The 22,407-nt window shown below is 40.5% G+C and overlaps 1 pseudogene; it reads left to right on the top strand.

Moving 5' to 3' along the window:
* Positions 1–22,407, top strand: part of LOC101121835 (immunoglobulin superfamily DCC subclass member 3-like) — a 96,985-nt pseudogene that overhangs the window by 44,267 nt on the left and 30,311 nt on the right.

Below are 22,407 nucleotides of genomic sequence, written 5' to 3' on the forward strand. Positions count from 1 at the left end.
GATGGCTCCAGGGGCAGTGCTCCCCCTGTGCCCTCAGTGCTCTGAGGCAAGCACTGGGCCCCAGCCCCCAGCCCCTCTGGCTCAGCCTTGGCACTGGCCCCACGGAACACTGTGAGCCTGCTAGAGACCCCAGAGCTGGGCGTCGCCGAGTCTAGCAGACCGTGAGCCCCACTGTTGCTCCGTGCACTGTGCCCCGGAGCTGCCGTCCCGCCTCCTGCTGCCGCTGCTGATGTTGCTGCTCTTGCCTGCAGCGAGTGAAGGTCTTGACCACTCTGTTGAAACGGCATTTGCTGTGGAGCCAAGCAGTGATGTTGCAGTTCCCGGGTAGCCCGTTTTTAATGCTGGGCTGTGAGGTGGAGGGGACTCCTCCAGTGCTAATCACCTGGAAGAAAAATGAGGTGGAGCTGCTGGACAGTCCCCACTCCCCTGTGCTGGACAATAGGTCCTGGATGATCTGCCACTTCCTGCTGGATGGAGGAGGCAGCCCTTCAGATGAGGGGGACTATACTTAGGTGGCTAAGAACCGCTTTGGGCTGGTGGTCAGTCGGAAGGCTTGAATCCAGGCTGCAACCATGTCAGACTTCCAAGTGTATCCCTAGGCCACTGGGAATGAGGAAGGCAGTGTGTTCTGCTTCCAGTGCCAAATCCATGTGCTCCCCAAACCCCTCATCACTTGGGAGAAGAACAAGGTCCTCAGTGACATGGACGAGGAGAGGTACACGCTGCAGCCCAAGAGTGTGCTTCAGATAACCGGACTTCGATCCAAGGACAACGGAGTCTTCACCGTGACAAGCTTGGGCTCTGGGGCCGCAAGGAGCCTACAGTCCTCGTGGGGCCTGAGAACCTCACCCTGACTGTGCACCAGACTGCCGTGCTTGAGTGTGTTACCGCGCCCATTGTGTCCTGGATTCCCCTGCATGAACACCCCATCGAGGAAGAGGGCACCCAGGTGCCAGGCATGGGGAACTTCATCATCTCAGAGGTGACTGTCCAGTGCTCAGGCGTCTTTATGTCTACGCTGCCAAAAGGCCTGGCACCTGGGTGAGAAGGGCCCAGAGCCGGCTGGTGGTGCAAGCCCCAGCAGAGTTTGTCCAGCACCCTCAGTCCATCTCCAGGCTGGCTGGGACTACAGCCATGTTCACCTGCCAAGCCCAGGGTGAGCTGCCCCCTCATGTGATGTGGTTGAAGAATCGACAGGTGCTCGAGACCAGAGGCCCTGACCATTTCTGGAATCGCCTGGAAGATGAGGCCATTTACCATGAGAACAGTGGCTGAGAACAGTTTCAGCTTCTCATAGAACAGTGTCAGCTTCTCAAACTGACTCTGCTGTGGGTTGAGGGGCTGCAGGCCCCTGTTGTCCACTGAGGTCCACGTGTCCTGGACCTAGCCCCTGGTGAAGACCAAGGAGATTGTGGGTCTATACATCAGGAAGGCTGCCGACTCCCTAGAGCTGAGCATCAGGAAGTCATCAGCAAGAGCACCTTCTAGCACCTGGTGAGCCACCTGGAGCCTTCCACTGCCTACAGTTTCTACATCAAAGTCTACACACCTTGGGGTGGAGGGAGGCGGGTGCAGTTCAGCCTTCACTCCCACCCTGACCAGCACTCTAGGCGAACTGCGACTCCCTCCTCAAATGTCAGTGAGGGTCCTGGGCAGCTCCACCCTGTAGCTGCTGTGGGAGCCCTGGAACCCACTGGCCTAGCAAGAGGGTGGCCTCAAGGTGTTTTTACCACCCAGCAAGCAAAGCCCCCTTCACAGGTCCCATCCTGCTGCCTGGAACTGTCTTCTCTTATTGCCTAAGCCAGCTTGACCCCACTGCAGTATACCATGTGAAGCTGCTTGCCTATAGCCAGCATGGGGATGGCAATGCCACAGTCTGCTTTGTGTCTTTGAGGGGAGCATCTAAAAGGGCACCCCTGAGCCCACTATGTGACTGTCGGAAAGAGGAGGCCACAACTAGACATCCACCGTGGGCATTGTCATCAGCATCCACATTGAGGTCACCTGCATCATCTTTTGTGTCCTCTTCCTTTTATTTGGCCAAAGGGGCAGGGTCCTCTTGAGTAAGGGTGTGGAAAACCACCTCTCCCCAACTTAGGGCCCCTGGAGCCAGAGGAACCCTGGTGTCCCAGCACTGAATGGGGTGGGACAGGGAGAGAGGGGCCAGCTGGGCCAAGGCAGGAAACGTATGGACACGAAGGAACTGGAACAGCTGTTCCCCAAGGCCCTGCCTCTGTGTGAGGAGACCCAGCTCTCCATGCTGCTGCTTCAGGGGTTCCACCTTCTGGAGGAGATGACATCAGAGCCAAGGCCCCCACTTCCCTGTCACTCTAGGGGACATAGGCCCTGGCCTCCTGAGTGGAGGACTGGTTGTCCAACGAGCTCCCTCAGGACAGTAGTCAGTGTCCGGCAGGTTCTGGAGGGAGCAACCCCGCATTCTCAGGTTAAAGGCAAGATTTCTCCTTTTATGTGGAATTCACCTAGGGGCTTCTCTGCGTTTCTGTCCTGACTGACCCTCTTATTGTCAAGACCTAAAGTAGCCTCAGCAAGAAACCCCTCCAAGGACCCAGAGTGGTTCCTTCAGGAGCCCCCACCTTGGGCCAAGGCCCCATTTCACCTCTGCTTGTGCTCACATGACTTGGAACTGAACTAATGTTTTCCTTAAAAAAAAAGAACAAACATAAAATCAAAAAAAAAAAAAAAAGAGAAAGAGAGAGAGGAAGGTGAATTAGACAAAAATAATGCCCCTGCTGTGGCTGGGTGCCTGACACTGTCACTCTCCACGACTTTATTTTCTCAGGATGGAGTTTTGCTGTTTTGGTTTCCAGCGCTTACCTCAGCGGGAATGTATGTCCTTGGGGGAGCAGGGCCATGGCCTCAGCACCCTGCTCCACAGAACCCTGAATGCATTCCTGCTTTAAGTCCCTTTAGGGGCACCCCTTCTTTCCTCATATTGTAGTCCAGAGTTAAAAAAAAAAAAAAAACCAACCAAAAACATGTCCCAATTTCCAGGTGTTAAAGAAAACGTCTACCTTGAGGTTCACTGGTTCTTAGTCGGCCTGTGTTGTATCACTGGACCTTCCTTCCTGGCTCCTCTCTAAAAATAAGAGGAACATTTGTTCCTGAAAGTATAGATTGTTGCTCTAGACTAGAAACTTCTCAGCATGCTACCAGGGCTCCATCTCATCTGCCCGTCCACTCCCATTTTGACCCTCTCAGCCAACTCATCCTTTACTGGGACCCCCCAGGGCCTTCTCTGAACCTGGGCCTTGGGAGGGTGGGCCATCACCCCACAGCCCACCTGCCCCTTGTCTTGCCCGCAGAGCTACTGGAGCAGACTGGCCCCTGAAATGTACTGTGTGTGCCAGTTGTGTGCGTGTGGGTGTGTGTGTGTTGGGGAGGGGGGGCCAGCTCTCTGTTCCCTGGGACACTGCCGGCTTGACTCACCCCCTGGGCAGTGGAGCAACCACTATCAGCAGTTATGGCTGGTAACTATTTTTCTATAAGGTGTGTTTAAGAATTTATGTTCTTGCGACTTCTTGTTTTTCTTTTCTGTTGTATTGCTTTTTGAAAGACTTAGAGATGAGGAAAAACTAAATGGAAACAAATATATATTTTTGGTTACACTCAAACATATTTTTAAATAGAAGAAACAAAATGTTTTTTAAGAAAAAATGTATATTCCTTAAGTATAGATTAGAGCATAAAATCCCTGACTCCCAACCCTCTAGGAACGCCTGCCCCAAACTTTAGTGAATTTGCTGAAGAAGGTATTCTCTTTGGCATTTTCGTGAAAGGTTGCAGTCTTGCACCTGTGGACTTGGGGAAGGGCATCGTCCCTTCTCCCCAATGCTGGACCTGAGACCCAGGCACCTCAACCCTCCCAGGCAGTGCCCCTGGTCCCTGCAGTACCGTCTCCATACCCCCTTCCTCCTGGAACCCCCTCCCCCTAAGAAGCTTGAATCTGTGGGAGGGGATATGGGGGCCACCTGCCCCACCTTGGGTTTTGTCATACTCGTTTTGACTGAATAAAAGCCGTGTGGCCAAAGTGGAAAAACATAAAAAATAAAAAAAACACACTCCTCAGAGGTGTTTATATGTAGACCAAATTCCTTCCTATCTAGGCAGCCACTTATACCAACCTGGCTAGGAAGGACAGAGATGTACTTTTACTGTTCTACATGTGGCCTCCACTGACACCATGGAGAAGGTAGCACTGTTCTCAGTAAGCCTTAGCAGAAATGGGACTCTCCGTAAGAGCCCCTCTGCCATCCCTCCATGCAGGCAGGAAAGAGGCGTTTTGCTACTCATAGGCGGGAGAGACCTATAGATTTCCTTTACGCTGTCAACTTAGTCTGAACAGAGCAGCGAGCTTGTTAAGACACTCCAAGACCTTTGGTGAGGAGAGTGCTGGCTCCTGACCATGCCTTCTCTGACATCACCCTGACCAGGAGTTTGGGACACCTTATGAAATTTTGGTTTTCCACTCAGTTTTTGCTGATGGAATTGAGAGTGGGGTCCTTCCTTTTTTTTTTTTTTTAATGTGCTGTTTTACTGGAGTAGAGTGGTTATTTCCAAAACTTTTTGCTCTGCATGTCTACCCTTTCTTGGCCTTTTAACAGAGAAAGCATGCTTTTCTTGTTTATTTTTTATTTATTTTTCTTAAATCTGTGTCCATTGACATTTCTGTGTGGTTGGCTTCACAGTCTGGTATATACAAGACAAAGAGAAAACCGAAAGAATTTATACCTTATATCATCCCTTTGTTGCCATATTCCTAGACAGGCTATCTACTTTTCTTCACCATTCAGCATATTTCTATGTTTGTTTTATATTTAATAATCAGGATTTTAAGTTGCATTCATCAGGAGAAATAGGAAAAATATGTCTAATACAGCTCACCAGAAGTCTGTAATATATTTTTAATCAAACTGTTTATAGAAAGAGAGGCCCACAAAACACTTGCTTGGAGCCCTGAACTACTGAGGGGTGGCCCTGTACAGAACTGTGCAACATTGCTGTTACCTAGCAGCCAGATGGCCTGGTAAAAAGCATATTTTTAGCAAAGCATAATGTCACCCCAATTAGAACTGGGGCTGTCTTAGTAAGCACAAAGAGAAAATGGGTATTTAATAGGCAGCCTGCTGCGTCTGCTTCAAACTCCTATAGTTTAACAACTTACTTTAAAATCATGAGTGTTATAGAAGGCCCAATGTGCTTTAGGTTGAAATTACATATATATGTATATGTATACACATATGTGTATACATATACATAATTTATATATGCACATTTAAAAAATATATACATATTTGTGACAAAATACACATACAAAAAATATGTTCATGCCATGCTGCCATGCAGAAGTCAAACTAAAATATTGGAAAAGTCCAAGAGACCCAATGTATGTCTTAGAGCAGCAAAGATGAAGTGATGGCCTCAATCCAGAGTCCAGGTGACCTACTTGGAGAGATGCATGGTTACCTGAGCAAAGTTTACTCAAGTAAAGCCCTTGGACTTTGGAGTCTCAGAAATCCCTTCTTCACTCAGGTATAAAAAAGTCATAAAGGAAGCAGAGAATGTCATTCTGAGCTTAGCAAACTATAGGAAAAATGAAAGGAATGGTAGAAATATTGGAAAATTGTAAGACATTTGATAAATAGTTTAGTTTGTATGCAGATCAATGAATATTTCTGACACCCTAAGGAAGTTCTGGGAATTCACCAAGAATTTTGGAAGGATGATAATAATAAATAAAAAATTTAATTAGCTGATGGATCTTAGAAGGAACTCTTTAATTGTGATACTATTAATTAGGTATTGAATGACTACACTATATACATTTTATTAATACATCAAAATACTTTCCAATATTATGTTTTCCCTAACTGTGTTATTAAAATTCTAAATAGACATAATATAAAGTAATGGAAAATATTTTGAAAACTTTAAGTTGAAAAGCAAATCTCCGTTTTGTTACTGTACCCTATCTCTCTTCCAGGATAAATACTGTTTGTGGTTTTTCTCTACATATCATTACAATAATAATCATATATGTGTGCATGAGTGTATTTAATTTTACTCAAATGGCAGCATAATCACATACAATCATTTGTATCTCTGCATCTTCATAATAAAATACTTTAGAGATTTTTCTTATCCCAACATTGATGAGATCTCATTTTTTTAACATTTTACATAATCTTTTTTCATACTGATGGAAAACTTCATGTAGGTAGTGTGAGATAATATACATATGAAAATGGCCTTTTGCTTCCATCTCCAAGTTCAGTTGTATTTGTTATATTAAAGCCTTTACAATTAATGTGTTATAATTCAATAACTTGATTAAAATGTGGTTACATAGCTTTTCACTAGTATGTTTTTCTACTGTTTCTTCAGACTTGGTATGTGTTTTCATTATGGTTCATTTCCCTAGTATCTGATATGATACTGGAATATAATAATGACATCAACAGTCATTTACTGAGCATCAAGCACTAGAAGCATGGTGAAGTACTTTGTAAATGCTTGCTTATATAACCTGCCAAATAAATTTAACAAAGAGTAAAGTTATTATTCCATTTTTAAAGATGATGAAATCAAGGTTTACAGAGGTCAAATCACTCTTTTATAGGTATAGCATTTATGCTTGTTGTCCATCATTCCTTTGAAAGTTTAAATCCTAAACACAGATCTCTGTAATTTCACTGTATGTATTTTTTGCATCATTTAAAAAACAAATTAATAAAATATTTAAGAACCAGAATCCATATGTGTCAAATCATGAAAACTCCATTTAAGCATGTCCTTTTTTTTCTCATGTGTATTTTTTAGTAAAGATAATTTTTTTAAATGACTAAGTATGCAGTACACATCATAGCAGTAAAATTTACTCAGAAAGGTTAAGGAGAAACATTTTCTATAGATTCACATGACATCCAGTTTATCTGGTTCCTAGCAATTCACACACACAAAAATGCTTTTATCCTCACACAGTACCTTTCAATTTAAATACTATGTTTTTCATTAAATTTACATAAAACTTGTATATCTTGTTTACTGCATAAATCCAAAGTCTTATATGAAATCAATATGTCATGTGCTCTATTTTACACATAACATGAGTAGTTTTTCATTTTGTCATAACTCTTTTTATCATCCTGGGAAACATACATGGAATTATGTTTCTTTCAGCCAAGTATACCCTCTTTAGTCTGTGTCTTCTGCTAAGCAACTGGATAAGAAGCAAAAAATCAACTACCTGAGGACCCTTACAAGTAATCTATAGATAAAAGTAAAAAATATGAGAACAAGCTGTATGTGGGTTGGATTCTCAATTTTCTGTTTCTTTTGTGCTTTACTTTGAAGGAACTCCCCAGTCATGAGGCTGTGTAGCAGTGAGTATGCTGTCAGCTAAATCTCCAATTGAAATCCCATCTTTCTAGCCACAGGAATAAGGGAAAACAGACCACATGTTCCAAAGAGGGCAGGGGGTATCCATATTTTATTTTTATCTTTCCTCGTGCCATTTCCGATAGTGAAACTCAACTAGGGAGTTCCATGACTTGGGTGGGAGTGCTTCGGTCAATATATAACTATTATTTTTATAATATTTATGTGCATATTTTTTCAGATATGCACATGTGCATGTGTGTTTAAGTCTCTTTAGTCATGCCCAGCTCTTTGCAACCCTTTGGACAGTAGCTCACCAGTCTCCTCCGTCCATCGGATTCTATAGGCAAGAATACTGGAGTGGATTGCCATGCTCTCATTTAGGCGATCTTCCTGACCCAAGGATTGAACCTGAGTCTTCTGCGGCTCCTGCACTGCAAGCAGATTCTTTACCACTGAGCCACTGGGGAAGTCTCTAAATATACGTATAAATATTTAGTTCTCAAACTATTATATCTAGCATCCGGTCCCATCACTTCATGGGAAATAGATGGGGAAACAGTGGAAACAGTGTCAGACTTTATTTTTTGGGGCTCCAAAATCACTGCAGATGGTGACTGCAGCCGTGAAATTAAAAGATGCTTACTCCTTGGAAGAAAAGTTATGACCAACCTAGATAGCATATTCTAAAGCAGAAATATTACTTTGCCGACTAAGCTCCATCTAGTCAAGGCTATGGTTTTCCAGTAGTCATGTATGGATGTGAGAGTTGGACTGTGAAGAAGGCTGAGTGCCAAAGAATTGATGCTTTTGAACTGTGGTGTTGGAGAAGACTCTTGAAAGTCCCTTGGCCTGCAAGGAGATCCAACGAGTCCATTCTGAAGGAGATCAGCCCTGGGATTTCTTTGGAAGGAATGATGCTAAAGCTGAAACTCCAGTACTTTGGCCACCTCATGCGAAGAGTTGACTCATTGGAAAAGACTCTGATGCTGGGAGGGATTGGGGGCAGGAGGAGAAGGGGATGACAGAGGATGAGATAGCTGGATGGCATCACTGACTCGATGGACGTGAGTGTGAGTGAACTCCGGGAGTTGGTGATGGACAGGGAAGCCTGGCATGCTGCAATTCATGGGGTCACAAAGAGTTGGACACGACTGAGAGACTGAACTGAGCTGAACTGAACTGAAAATAAAAACCTACTGTCAATGTGGTAATTTTTATTTTTAATATTTATGTGTATATTTAGAGTGAAAGTGAAGTCACTCAGTCGTGTCCAGCTCTTTGTGACCCGTGTACTGTAGCCCACTAGGCTCCTCAGTCCATGGGATTCTCCAGGCAAGAATACTGGAGTGGGTTACCATTTCCTTCTCCAAGGGATCTTCCCAACTCAGGGATCGAACCCAGGTCTCCCACTTTGCAGGCAGACGCTTTAACCTCTGAGCCACCAATATACACATAAAATATATTTAATATTTATGTGTATATTCAAAATTTTTATTTTTTATTTGTAAATATATGCATAAATATTGAAAATAAAAATTACCACACTGACAGTAGGTTTAAGTGTATATAGATATATTTGACAACTATAAAATAAAGGAGAGTGATAATAGTAAGGAGTCTTACATGTTTTTAAGACACCTAAATTTCATGTGAAGTATTAAAATATTAAGCCAATTAGGTTGCAAAAGGCTAGACATATGTATGTTGTAATCCTTAAAGCAAAGAATGAAGCAGTAATACAAAGAAATATCACTAGAAGCTTAGTATATAAATTAAAATGAAATGCTAAAACTTATTTATAAAATGAAAAATAATAAAGTGGCAATAAACAGGCAAAAAAAAACATAAAGAGAAAAGAGAAAATGAGTAATAAAATGTAAGATCTAAAGAAACTGATATAAATAACTGCATAGAAAGTAAATGGATCTAAATAGATATTTAAAGATAGATTTTACCTGACTGTGTAAAAAATAAAAAAGACTCAACCAAAAGCTGTATAAAAGAAACTCAGCTGTAATATAAAGTCACGTAAATGCAAAAGTCAAAGAAAATGTAAAACTGTATACCCTGCAAACAATAATCAAAAGAGGTCTGGAATAACTATATTAGTATGGTAAGTGGTAGGCTTTAGAACAATGACTATTACTAAGGATAACAAGAGACATTAAGCAGTTATGAAAAATCAATTGTCCAATAACTGTCATGGTTCCTAAATAGCACTTAGTAACAGAGTTTCAAAGTAAATGAAAGAAAAAATGATAGAACTAAAATAAGAAATAAACAATTCCACAATTATAGTTGGAAACATCAGTATCTCTTTCCACAATCAATAGAGCAAGTAGATAGAAAAGTAATAAAAGTATAGAAGATTGAATCAACGTGTCAACAAATGAACTAAACTGTCATTTATACAGCACAACTATGGAGAGGCAAAGGCAACCCACTCAAATACTTTTGCCTGAAAAATCCCATGAACAGAGGAGCCTGATAGGCTGAGTCCATGGAGTCGCTAGGAGTTGGACACAACTGAGCGACTTCACTTTCACTTTCATGCATTGGAGAAGGAAATGGCAACTCACTCCAGTATTCTTGCCTGGAGAACCCCAGGGACCTGGGAACCTGGTGGGCTTGCTGTCTGTGGGGTAGCACAGAGTCGGACACAACTGAAGCGACTTAGCAGCAGCAGCACCAGCATGACATCAAAATAGAAAATATTTTCAAAAACACCTGGGACATTCACCAAGATAAATCATATTCTAGGCCATGAAAACCACTAGTGAATCTAAAAGACTAGAAACTATTCAAAGTCTTTTTTAGACTATAGTATATAATAGCATTAATACAAAAGTAATATTTGATAAGCTTAAAATATTTGGGGATTAAATAATTTATGTCTAAATCACTGAAGGGTTAAAACGGAAGTAACAAGGGAAGTTATAAAATATTTTAAATTGAATAAAAGTGAAAGCTCAAATGTGGAAAATAGCAGAAGCAGTGATTAAAGGGAAATTTATAACATTAATACTTACTAAAGAAGTACAGTGTTAAATAAATGATATACGTTCCAAACTTAAGGAACTAGGAATAGAAGAATAAGCTAAATTTAAAAAGAGAAGAGAGTGAATACAAACAGGAAAAGAAAATATTAAAAGAACAGAAAGGAATAAAATTAGGTGAAGGGGTCAGAGATGGCAGCATAGGAAGGTCCTGAATGCATCTCTTCCCCTGGACACACCAGATCTACATCTATATGTGAATTATTCCTCACTGAAAAAGATCCAAAAAAAAAAAAAAACAAAATAGATGAACTGCTTCTTCACAAGATAGGGATAAAGGACCACATCAAGACAAAGCAAAGACAGTCTCACTGTGAACCCCTGGTGTGGTGACACACGATACAAAATATGGAGGGATCTCATCAGTCTGTTGCTTTCCCTGGAGGAGTGAGGGGTTGATGCTCTTGGAATCTGTAGTGGAGAAATGAAGCCCCAAAATATCTGCCAGAGAAAAGGAACAGAACTAAAATTCAAGGGGCTTCCTTGATGGCTCAGTAGATAAAGAATCTGCCTGCAATGCAGGAGACACAGGAGACACAGCCTCAGTCCTTGGGTTGGGAAGATCCCCTGGAGGAGGAAATGGCAACATATTCCAATATTCTTGCCTGGAGAAGCCCATGGGCAGAGGAACCTGGCAGGCTATAGTCCACGGGGTCACAAAGAATTGGACATGACTCAGTGACTAAGCACCCACAGAAATACTTTAAGAAAATGAGACCCTCTTTTTAAAGGGCTCACATGCAGTCCCACTTACTCTGAGATCCAGTGAGAAAAAGTTTGAAAGCTTCTAAACTCTATGTGAAGGAAACTCATCCAAAAATATCTGTTGAGAATCAAGGGATAGTTGAAACTCTCCTGGGTGACAGGGGTACTAGCAGATACCATTATTTCACTCTTCACATGCCCTACAAGGATAGGTAAGTGAGCTCGGAGGTAACACCATTTCACAGCCTTGAAAGACATAGAGGGGCAATGGATTGGGATGCTATCCCATTGCCTTACTAAAGCTGGAGAGTACCCACAGATGCAATACCGCCTCAATTCCTTATTGGAACTGACTGATCATGACATTTTCCCCCTTCCAGCCTAAAATTCACACGTGCATAGGCAGAGCACTAACCCACCAATGCATTACTGAAACTCGTAGGTGTACACAGTCAAGACATTTTCCTGCTGCTTTTCTGAAGCTAGTGAATGTTCAGTGTCCCCTATACTCTCCGGCTGCCTAGCTAAAACCACTGGTCACATACAAGTCCACACAGAGGCTACTTGATTGCCTTACTTGGTGGCCAAGGGGGCTGACATTCTTGAGTTGCCCAGACTGGGACAATCAGAAAGACAGTACTTGGCAGGCCTCCATCCCCAGGGTATTGCACACACAGCTGACTAAAACATAACTCCTGTTTTCCTGTAAAATGAATAAATAACAAATGAAATAATGAAAGGCCTGTTTATATAGCCTAGAGCTGTAGCCTAAAGTATAGGCTTCAGCTTTCCAATACATCCAGAGGCTAAGGAGGCATTCTAGAGAATGTAAGCAGTAAGATATCATCCTTGTGCACCCCTGTGGCCTTGCTACAGCTAAAATTTCTCCCAGAAAGGATCACTCATATATATATATGTTTGGTGTCACAATTTTTTACCACTGTCATCCAGGAGACACCTCCAGATTTCCTGGACTGAAGGCCAGTAGGGATTATAATTGAAAACCCATAGGACTGTATATATATATATATATATATATATGTATATATATATATATATATATGGCTTTCAATAGTCTGAAACTAGGTGCTGAATGCACATCCTCTTCTTGGTGAACTGATAGGTCTCAGTGCACCCTCAATAAGAGGGACATGTCAGAACTAATAAAGTTCAGAAACCAAGGACATTACTGGTAAATTCTATTAAACATTCAAGATGAAGAAGAAGAGTCAGAGTGGTTATATAATGTGTCCAAGTCCATATGACCAGAAGTTGTGGGGCAGGGGTGCAAGCTCAGAGTCTCAATCCAAAGTCTTTACCACAAGACATTCACTGAGAGAAATCCCTGTGAACTTGCTAATGATTTCTCCCATTCATACATGCCATTAATTTTGGAAATCTGTGTTATACAGATTTGTGATCTATAGTTGGAGAGTCCCCTTACAGGACTTTCTTGTGCCCCATTTGAGCACTACTGCCTTTAGAATCTCTTCCAAATACTCCATCAGAGCTGGTTTTATAAGCATTGTGCCCATGGGCCGCAAGCATGATACTGGTGCTTGCTTCAATGCCATACTTTTAATGTCTTAAAATTTGCACTAATTTTCCAAAAGGCATTTCACATTATCATTTTGCACTGGGCCCTACAAATTTTATAACTAATTCTATGTGTTGTGTCTCATAAGTCCTTCTATCATTGTTTTATCAGTGCTAGGAATAGTATATTCCCTTTCTTGTTTCCTTTGAGTCCAAGATAAAAAGTAAAGTGGTATTCTACTATGTTATTTTAAATCAAATTCAAAAGTTTAAATAGTTTCTCTATGGCCAGAAAATTTTAGGTGAGGATTCAAGTGAGAATGGTTTTATTCCAGAGATCTTGCTGTTTTCACATGACCATGATGCTATTCTAAACAAAGTCTTTCCAGGTGGCTCAGTGGGTAAAGAATCCATCTGTAATGCAGGAGAGGCAGTAGACATGGGTTCGACCCCTGGGTGGGGATGATATACAGGAGGAGGGCATGGCAACTGGCTTCAGTATTCTTGCCTCAAGAATCCCATGGATAGAGGAGGCTGACGGGCTACAGTCCATGAGGTCACAAAGGATCAGACACAACTGAAGCAACTGAGCACACATATCCTAATAAAGACCTTATAAAATTTAAAACTAATTCTGGAAAAATATCCACATTAAAATGATATATACAGTCAAGTCATGATTTTGAGTGGGATGACTGACTGAGTACATACAGATGTCTTTCCAACCCCATCACATTGAGATGCTGAATAAATTAAAATGACAAAAATCATTACATCACTGAACTTAAAGAAATGCAATAAAAACCTGTCTGAACTAGAGAATAAAAAAGGGAGTGATGGATGTAACCACTGCTGTGAACTTCCAGACGTTCAAGCTGGTTTTAGAAAAGGCAGAGGAACCAGAGATCAAATTGCCAACATCCGCTGGCATCGGATCATCGAAAAAGCAAGAGAGTTCCAGAAAAACATCTATTTCTGCTTTATTGACTATGCCGAAGCCTTTGACTGTGTGGATCACAATAAACTGTGGAAAATTCTGAAAGAGATGGGAATACCAGAACACCTGACCTGCCTCTTGAGAAACCTGTATGCAGGTCAGGAAGCAACAGTTAGAACTGGACATGGAATAACAGATTGGTTCCAAACAGGAAAAGGAGTACGTCAAGGCTGTATATTGTCACCCTGCTTATTTAACTTATATGCAGAGTAAATCATGAGAAACGCTGGGCTGGAGGAAGCACAAGCTGGAATCACAATGGCAGGGAGAAATATCAATCACCTCAGATATGCAGATGACACCACCTTTATGGCAGAAAGTGAAGAAGAACTAAAGAGCCTCTTGATGAAAGTGAAAGTGGAGAGCGAAAAAGTTGGCTTAAAGCTCAACATTCAGAAAACAAAGATCATGGCATCCGGTCCCGTCACTTCATGGCAAGCAGATGAAGAAACAGTGGAAACAATGGCTGACTTTATTTTTCTGGGCTCCAAAATCACCGCAGATGGTGATTGGAGCCATGAAATTAAAAGACACTTGCTCTTTGGAAGGAAAGTTATGACCAACCTAGACAGTATATTAAAAAGCAGAGGCATTACTTTGTCAGCAAAGGTCTGTCTAGTCAAGGTATTGTTTTTCCAGTGGTCATGTATGGATGTGAGAGTTGGACTGTGAAGAAAGCTGAGTGCCAAAGAATTGATGCTTTTGAACTGTGGTGTTGGAGAAGACTGTTGAGAGTCCCTTGGACTGCAAGGAGATCCAACCAGTCCATCCTAAAGGAGATCAGTCCTCAGCGTTCATTGGAAGGACTGATGTTGAAAATAAAGATCCAATACTTTGGCCACCTGATGAGAAGAGCTGACTCATTTGAAAAGACCCTGGTGCTGGGAGGGATTGGGGGCAGGAGGAAAAAGGGACAACAGAGGAAAGATGGTTGAATGGCATCACCGACTCAATGGACATGAGTTTGGTTGAACTCCTGCAGTTGGTGATGGACAGGATGTGCCTGGCGTGCTGCAGTTCATAAGGTCACAAAGAGTCAGACAGGACTCAGTGACTAAACTCAATTGAACTGAATGTGATCAATGCTCAAGGTGTTGTCATACACTGTACTGAGCCAAGGGTAGGACACTGAGGTCCAAGTGCTAGGACAGGAGACTGGTTGACCATTCAACATGAGGAAGCTATACCTAAGTGCCTCTTAGAATCTGAAACCTCAAGAAGATATTTTTTTTTTATAAAAAAAATTCATTTTTTATAAAATAGAAAAATTTCAAGTCAAAGTTAGTGAAATGGTGAGAAATCTTGACACTTTTCTACAGCATTGTGTAGAAAAATAAAATATTATCAATGAGAAATTGAAAAGCCAAACATTTTTTCATTAAGATTCATAATCCAAATGGAGAATGAGTTTACTATGCATCAATCCGCAAGTTTCCAAATTAAATGAAAATTGATCCTGGATTGCTACAATCTTTGGAGGCTTGACTTGGAATAAAGTTAAAACTCCTGTATAATAAACTGTTCATTTTCCAGGCTTTGCAACACTCTACAGAATGATCAAATTCCATTGAAGTAAGTTCACAATAAAAATAAATAAAAATGGAATTTTATTTGGAAGAGTTAGTGTACACAATAAACAGAATTAATGTACCAAGAATGATAAATAATGAAATCATTTGGAGAGGCTACAAAATCATTGCTGAAATGATTAATGATTTCAAGAAAAAGAAAAAAAAAGTATGCATAATGAAGGAATAGAATGCTATAAGAAAGAATAGTTTAATTGAAAATGAATCAACTAGAACAATTACACAATGAAAATTCAGTTTTGAATATATAAAGCTTACTTTCAGTGGGTAACCACTGATTACACTCAACTGAAGAAAGAATTCAAGAATAGGCTAATTGATTTTTAAAAATTTGTTACAGCTTGCTAAAGAAATGGAAATTATGAGAGAAGGGGTTAAGAGATATGAAAGATGGAATCAGAGGTTCCAGAGGAATAGATAAGGAGATGAAATAAATAAGTGCATTCTTAAAGAGCTCAAGTCTAAGGATACTCCAGGATTTAAGAATGAGATAACTATCCAGATTGTATACCGTATACCAAACAAACTAAATAAAATTAAATGCACTACATATCTCACTAAGATTGCAGAACACCATAGACAAAGACAAAATTTTGAAAGAAAACTGTCAGATTCCACATTATAGTTTGACATGTTTAGACTTTTTGAAGGGCATCACTCCATACTCAGGTAAGAAAAAATTCTGAAAAAATTAAAATCAGCATCTCTTCTTAAATTTTTCAGAGAACTGAGGTAACAGGGTGAATCACCACTCCAAAACCTAGAAAGACAGAACAGAGAATTCAGCTTTCTGGGAGCAGAACCTGCTTAAATGATAAGCACTTAAATAGTAATTGACTAATTTTTTGACTTGAGCACTTGGAGTTGGAAGGAAAAAGCTCCTGGAGGCCCAACCTTAAAAGGACCCACACACTATCATGAATTTTACCATTTAGCCCTACCAGATTCTTGGGGTGAAGATCAAAGAAAAATTCCATCTTGCTTCCAGCTGTAGGAGGAATAAAAATATCAAAATATGCACAAAGTATCATGCTCTTAACAAATGCCTGACTTCAAATAAAAATATTTTCCCAAAGCCTAACTGACTTGGAAGAATGGATATACCTGCCTTAAGCGCATTCTACCCTTCTTGTTTCAACTAAAAATGGAGGGAAGGGGGAACCTCAAAATCTCAGACTTTTGTGAAAGTCACAGCCCATGGACCCAGGCTCACTGAAGATTTATACCTAATTACAAGATTAGCCACCTGATGCAAAGAGCTGACTCATTGGAAAAGACCCTGATACTGGGAAAGATTGAGGGCAGGAGGAGAAGGAGACACAGAGGATGAGATGGTCAGATGGCATCAATGGACCGACTCAATGGACATGAGTTTGGGTGAACTCCAGGAGTTGGTGATGGACAGGGAGGCCTGGTGTGCTTTGGTTCATGGGGTCTCAAAGAGTCAGACACACCTGAGTGACTGAACTGAACTGAACTGTAATGGATCACGAAAAACTCTAAGAATCTAAAGGAAATGCTAGAGATAAGAAAAATATATAAATAATGTCTTGAATATACTTCTCAGTATATTGAATAGGAGAAGTAAAGAATCAGGGAACTTTAAGATATATCAGTAGAAATTTATCAAACTTAAAGAAAACATGTAAAAAGAATTATAATAAATAGAAACAAAATGCTAGAAGAATGAGACTATTACAAAGAATGGAACAGATATATAGTGGGAATATAAGAATAACATAGAACAAAAGCAACAGAAGAAGTATTCTAAAGAAAAATTGTTGGTTTAAAAAATAAAAAACTAAAAAAAAAAAAAGAGAATTTTCTCATCTAATAATAGACACCAAATAATATTTAAAAATCTCAGAGAACATCAAGGACAATAAATATATTTTTAAAAATCTATACTTTGGTATACTTTATTCAAACTGCAGAAAACCAAAGAGAAAGGAAAAATCTAGAAAGAAGTCAGAGAAGAGAAAACATTTTCCATAGAACACCTTCAGTTCAGTTCAGTTCAGTTAAGTCGCTCAGTCGTGTCTAAACACCTTCAGTTCAGTTCAGTCGCTCAGTCGTGTCCGACTCTGCGACCTCATGAATCGCAGCACACCAGGCCTCCCTGTCCATCACCAAATCCCAGAGTTCACTCAGACTCATGTCCATCAAGTTTGTGATGCCATCCAGCCATCTCATCCTCGGTCGTCCCCTTCTCCTCCTGCCCCCAATCCCTCCCAGCATCAGAGTCTTTTCCAATGAGTCAACTCTTCGCATGAGGTGGCCAAAGTACTGGAGCTTCAGCTTTAGCATCATTCCTTCCAAAGAAATCCTAGGGCTGATCTCCTTCAGAATGGACTGGTTGGATCTCCTTGCAGTCCAAGGAACTCTCAAGAGTCTTCTCCAACACCACAGCTCAAAAGCATCAATTCTTCGGCACTCAGCCTTCTTCACAGTCTAACCCTCACATCCATACATGGCCACAGGAAAACCATAGCCTTGACTAAATGGACCTTAGTCAGCAAAGTAATGTCTCTGCTTTTGAATATACTATCTAGGTTGGTCATAACTTTTCTTCCCAGGTACTGCAACTAAATATCCCAAGTGCTTCAACTAAGACTTGTCACAGTAGGGAAAAAAAAAAAAAGATCAATGTGGGCCCCTGGTGGTGGGTGCTTACTTGTGTGCCAGCCCACTGGAGAGTAAGTTTGGGTCCTGCATAGATGTCTGTGTGATCTGGGTGGCCCAGGACTTGTGACAGCCCACTGGTAGGCAGGCAAGCCCAAGTCCACAGGTTAGTGGGAGGATTCCAAAATGGCTTAAACCAGGGTTATTATAGTAGAACAATTTCCCTAAAATGGCTACCATCAACATCTCTACTCCCAAAGGGAGTTCAGTTTCCTCCTGTCTCTTCAGGACACTCTGTAAGACCAGCAGGTAGGTCTGACTTGGACTTCTTTCAAACTTCTTCTGGTGCCCTGGGACTCAAAGTCTGTGTGCCTTTTAAGAAGAAAACTTGTTTCCTATTGCCCTCTTGTTCTTTCATACACAAGCCCTTCTGCCCTGTAAGCCAGATGTTCTGGGAACTGGTCTTTCTGGTGAAGGATCCCTAGGCTGGGGAGTCTGATGTGGAGCTTGGACAACTCATTCCTTGGGAGGACTCAGAGGCTGGAATATTCCTCCTATTTGTAGGTCATCTATCTGCCTGGGAGTGTTGATTCTGACTCTACTGACTCTCCACTCATTGTATCTCAATTGTTTTGGTCCTTCTTTAAGTCTTTAGTTGTAGAAAATATTTTCTTCTAGTCTTCAAGTTGTTCTCATAGGTAGTTGCTTGGTAAGAAGTGTAATTTGGATGTGTTTGTAGGAGGAAGTGAGCATGGAGTCTTCCTCCCCTGCCATTGAGGTCTGCCACCTGCTTCCAAAATTCTTTGTTTCATTAAAGTACACTTCAAGAGCAAGTCTAAATAAAGGTATATTTTGACAAAACTCCGCAGATTTACCACACAGACTCTTCTTGGAAGAATTACTAAAGGGTATATTTCAATCAGGAGTAAATTAAACCCAGAAAACAGAAGCTGGATGCAAGCATTAATGCAGGAAAATATTAGTAACTGTAAATCAAAAATTGCACTTGCTCAAGCTTGTTTTATCAGCATAATAGTAAAAGCCAATCTTTTTCATCCTTTCAGTGCAACAAACACCAGGATTTAATATTTTTTAATTTATTTTTTTTTTTAATTTCAGTGCAACAACCCCAGGATTTAATTTCATATGTCTAGAATATGGTAGACTTTGGATATGTGAATATACACACTTGAAAAACTAGTTTGTTATTTTCATATATCATTAGATACTACCAGCTTTATATTAAGCTCCTGTGCGAACCAGAAGCTATCCAGAAGACAATATTATTCAAATATGTGTATCCTTTTGTTTATACTGTCATATCACACTAGCAACTTTTGTCCCTACCAGCTAATTGTGACAAACTGGTAATGGCCCCCACTGTCTGGGCATATTAACTATAGCAGAAAGGGTACTCAACTTAGGTCAAACAGGCAGTATGATGAGTCATTTTCTTTGGCACAATAAAAGATTTGTCAAGGATAAACAGAAGGCAGCCATAAAGACACTTCTTCCCAGATGTGCTTGCATATGGGTTGAGCAGCACATATTGAAAATACTTTAATTATTATCTAACTAAGCAAATTAATTACTCTACAGCCTTGAGGACATCTTGGAGGTAGAAAAAGCTTGGAGGGTTGTGGCATAGTTTTGCAATCTCCTCCAGCCCTTCTCTAATGAAGATGTAGTCTCTGGTACCCTTATAAATCTTCATTTTCTGAGTTACTTCAAAATCAGTCCTGGTCTGAAAATTGTCAGACCACAGATTTGTTTGAAATCTAATTTAGTTTAAGCCTATAAGCATATATCACCAAGGTTTATCTTCAAATTCTGAATGAAGCACTCTATGTTGATGTGGTTGAGTCACTGAGTCGTGTCTGACTCCTTGCGACCCCATAGACTGCAACACACCAGGTTCTCCTGTCCTTTACTATCTTCCATAATTTACTCAGATTCATGTCCATTGAATCGGTGATGCTATCTAACCATCTCATCTGCCACCCTCTTCTCCTTTTGCCCTCAATCTGTCCAAGCATCAGGGTCTTTTCCAATGAGTCAACTCTTTGTATGAGATGGCCAAATTATTGCTTGGTAAAGAATTCGCCTGCAATGCAGGAGACCCAGGATTGATTCCTGGGTGGGGAAGATGCGCTGGAGAAAAGATAGGCTACCCACTCCAGTACTCTTGGACTTCCCTGTGGCTCAGCCAGTGAAGAATCTGCCTACAGTGAGGGAGACCTGGGTTAGATCCCTGGGTTGAGAAGATCCCCTTGGAGAAGGGAAAGGTGACCCACTCCAGTATTCTGGCCTGGAGAATTCTCTGGATTGTATAGTTCATGGCGTTGCAAAGAGTCGGACGTGACTGAGCAACTTACACTTCAGCTTCAGCATCAGTCATTCCAGTGAATATTCAGGGTTGTTTTCCTTCAGGATTGGCTAGCTTGATTTACTTTTAATGTCTAAAAAAAAAAAATCAGAAACAAAAACATGAGGGAAAACAATAAAAAACAAAGAGTAAGGGTGTGTTAAGGAGGTAGCTATTTGGGGTAAGTTTAGTTCTGGTTTCACTGTGAACTCAATAAGGGTCTCCAGGTAATTTATTTAATTTTTTTCTACTCAGTCTTCTTATACATCACAAGTGAAAAATAATAGCTTCTTTAGTCATTTCATAGCATATGTTGAGAGTCCAATTAGTAATTAAAAAAAAAAGTTTTTGAATGTGTGAATTATCTTACGGATGTTATCATCATTACACTTATTTTGCTAATTAATATGTCTTGGAAGACTTTAAGTTTCCCAGTGGTTTAGTAACCATGACAGCTATCATTTTTCATCATCTCATTTACTGACTGCCTCCAAACCTCTAGCATAAGGGCTCATGCACAGATAGAACTACAAACATTCAGCATACACAGGAATGTACACACCAGATTCACACACCTCTGTGCTTACTTAACTCCTTTCCTGGTTTGCTCTGTAGAGAAGATTTGTATTTAGAAGCCAGAAAGGTAGAAATGTGTTTGACTAACAAGATGGGAAAAGGTGAAATTGGAAGATAACTGAGTAGAAAGCAGAAGAAAAGTCCTAGAAAAGAAATATAAAAGCTAATTGTACTTACTAAGGATTTGCTTATTTCCCTGACCTCAAAATGAGCAAGGTCTTAAAGACTGAAAGCAATTATTCAAAAACCAAAAATAAAAAAGTATTTGCTATGCTAAATTATTTTTGGCTTTTGGAAGTTCAGTAAAACACAAGTATAGCAGATTTTCACAAAAGATTTAGGATGTTGTCCAAGGGAGTGGGCAGTTTTGCACACAGAATCACCAAGTGTTTGTAGGTTTGGATGGGGAGAAATGTGCAGTAGGGCTTCAAGACCAGGAGTTGAAACCATTTTTACTTAGAATTTTACAAAAGACTTAGAAAATATCTGTCTACATCAAGAAAAAAAAATGCATCTCAAAGATGGAGATTGTATGTGTGGGGGTAGGACTGCTGTGTGGAGATCTTGCACAGATATAGTCAGGGCCTCAGAATCCCACAAAAACATACCTATGCTTCCCTATAACTTGTGTTTTTTGTTTTTATTTTTTGGTTTATTTTTGCTTCTGTTAAGATGATTTAAAATGTACAGTTTGAGTGATATATAGAAACTTTATTGAACACTTCTTGAAGGGACCCACGTGGAGAACTGCAAAGGAAGGAAGAAAGTGGCAAGCTTTTATAGAGGAAAGCATAAGAAATGCTAAAAATAAAAATAGAAAATGAAAAAGGAACAAGGAACTAAGTACAGATCTTCCAAGATTTGCCATGGGGTTAGGTGCTGATAAGGCGCTTCCCAGGTAGCTCAGCTGGTAAAGAATCCACCTGCAATGAAGGAGACCTGAGTTCAGTCCCTGGGTTGGGAAGATCCCCTGGAGGAGGAGATGGCAACCCACTCCAATATTCTTGCCTGGAGAATCCCCATAGAGCCTTACAGGCTACAGTCCACGGGGTGGCAAAGAGTCAGACATGACTGAGTGACTAAGCACAACACACAGCACATGCACTAATAAATCTACTGTAAGCTAAAAATATCAAAAGTCAAAAATGCATTTGAAAAATATTTAGAAATTTGCTGTTTGAAGCACCACTTTTCCCTCCTTCTGTACTTTCCAATGTACTCAAGAAAATGAAAAATTTTAATGAATCTAAAATTTAAAATCATTATTTCCAAAAAGCGCTTTTTTTTTTTTTGGCGTTTTTTAATATGCAAGACTTTTCTCCTTTGATGGAGGAGACAGGTTACTATCTGAATCTAAGTTGAAAAGTTTATGTAAAAAGAAATTATAGTAAAAGGGATACTGTGCTTTTCCAAAAAAAAAAAAAAAAGAAAAAGAAAATATATATGATATACCTAACTTACCAAACAGCATAGCTTAGCCCAGCCTACCTTAAACATGCTCAGAACACTTAGATTAGGCTACAGTTGGGCAAAATCATCTAACACAAAGCTTATTTTATAATA

This window comes from Ovis aries, chromosome 2 (genome assembly GCF_016772045.2).
Source record: "Ovis aries strain OAR_USU_Benz2616 breed Rambouillet chromosome 2, ARS-UI_Ramb_v3.0, whole genome shotgun sequence".
Lineage (NCBI taxonomy): Eukaryota > Metazoa > Chordata > Mammalia > Artiodactyla > Bovidae > Ovis > Ovis aries.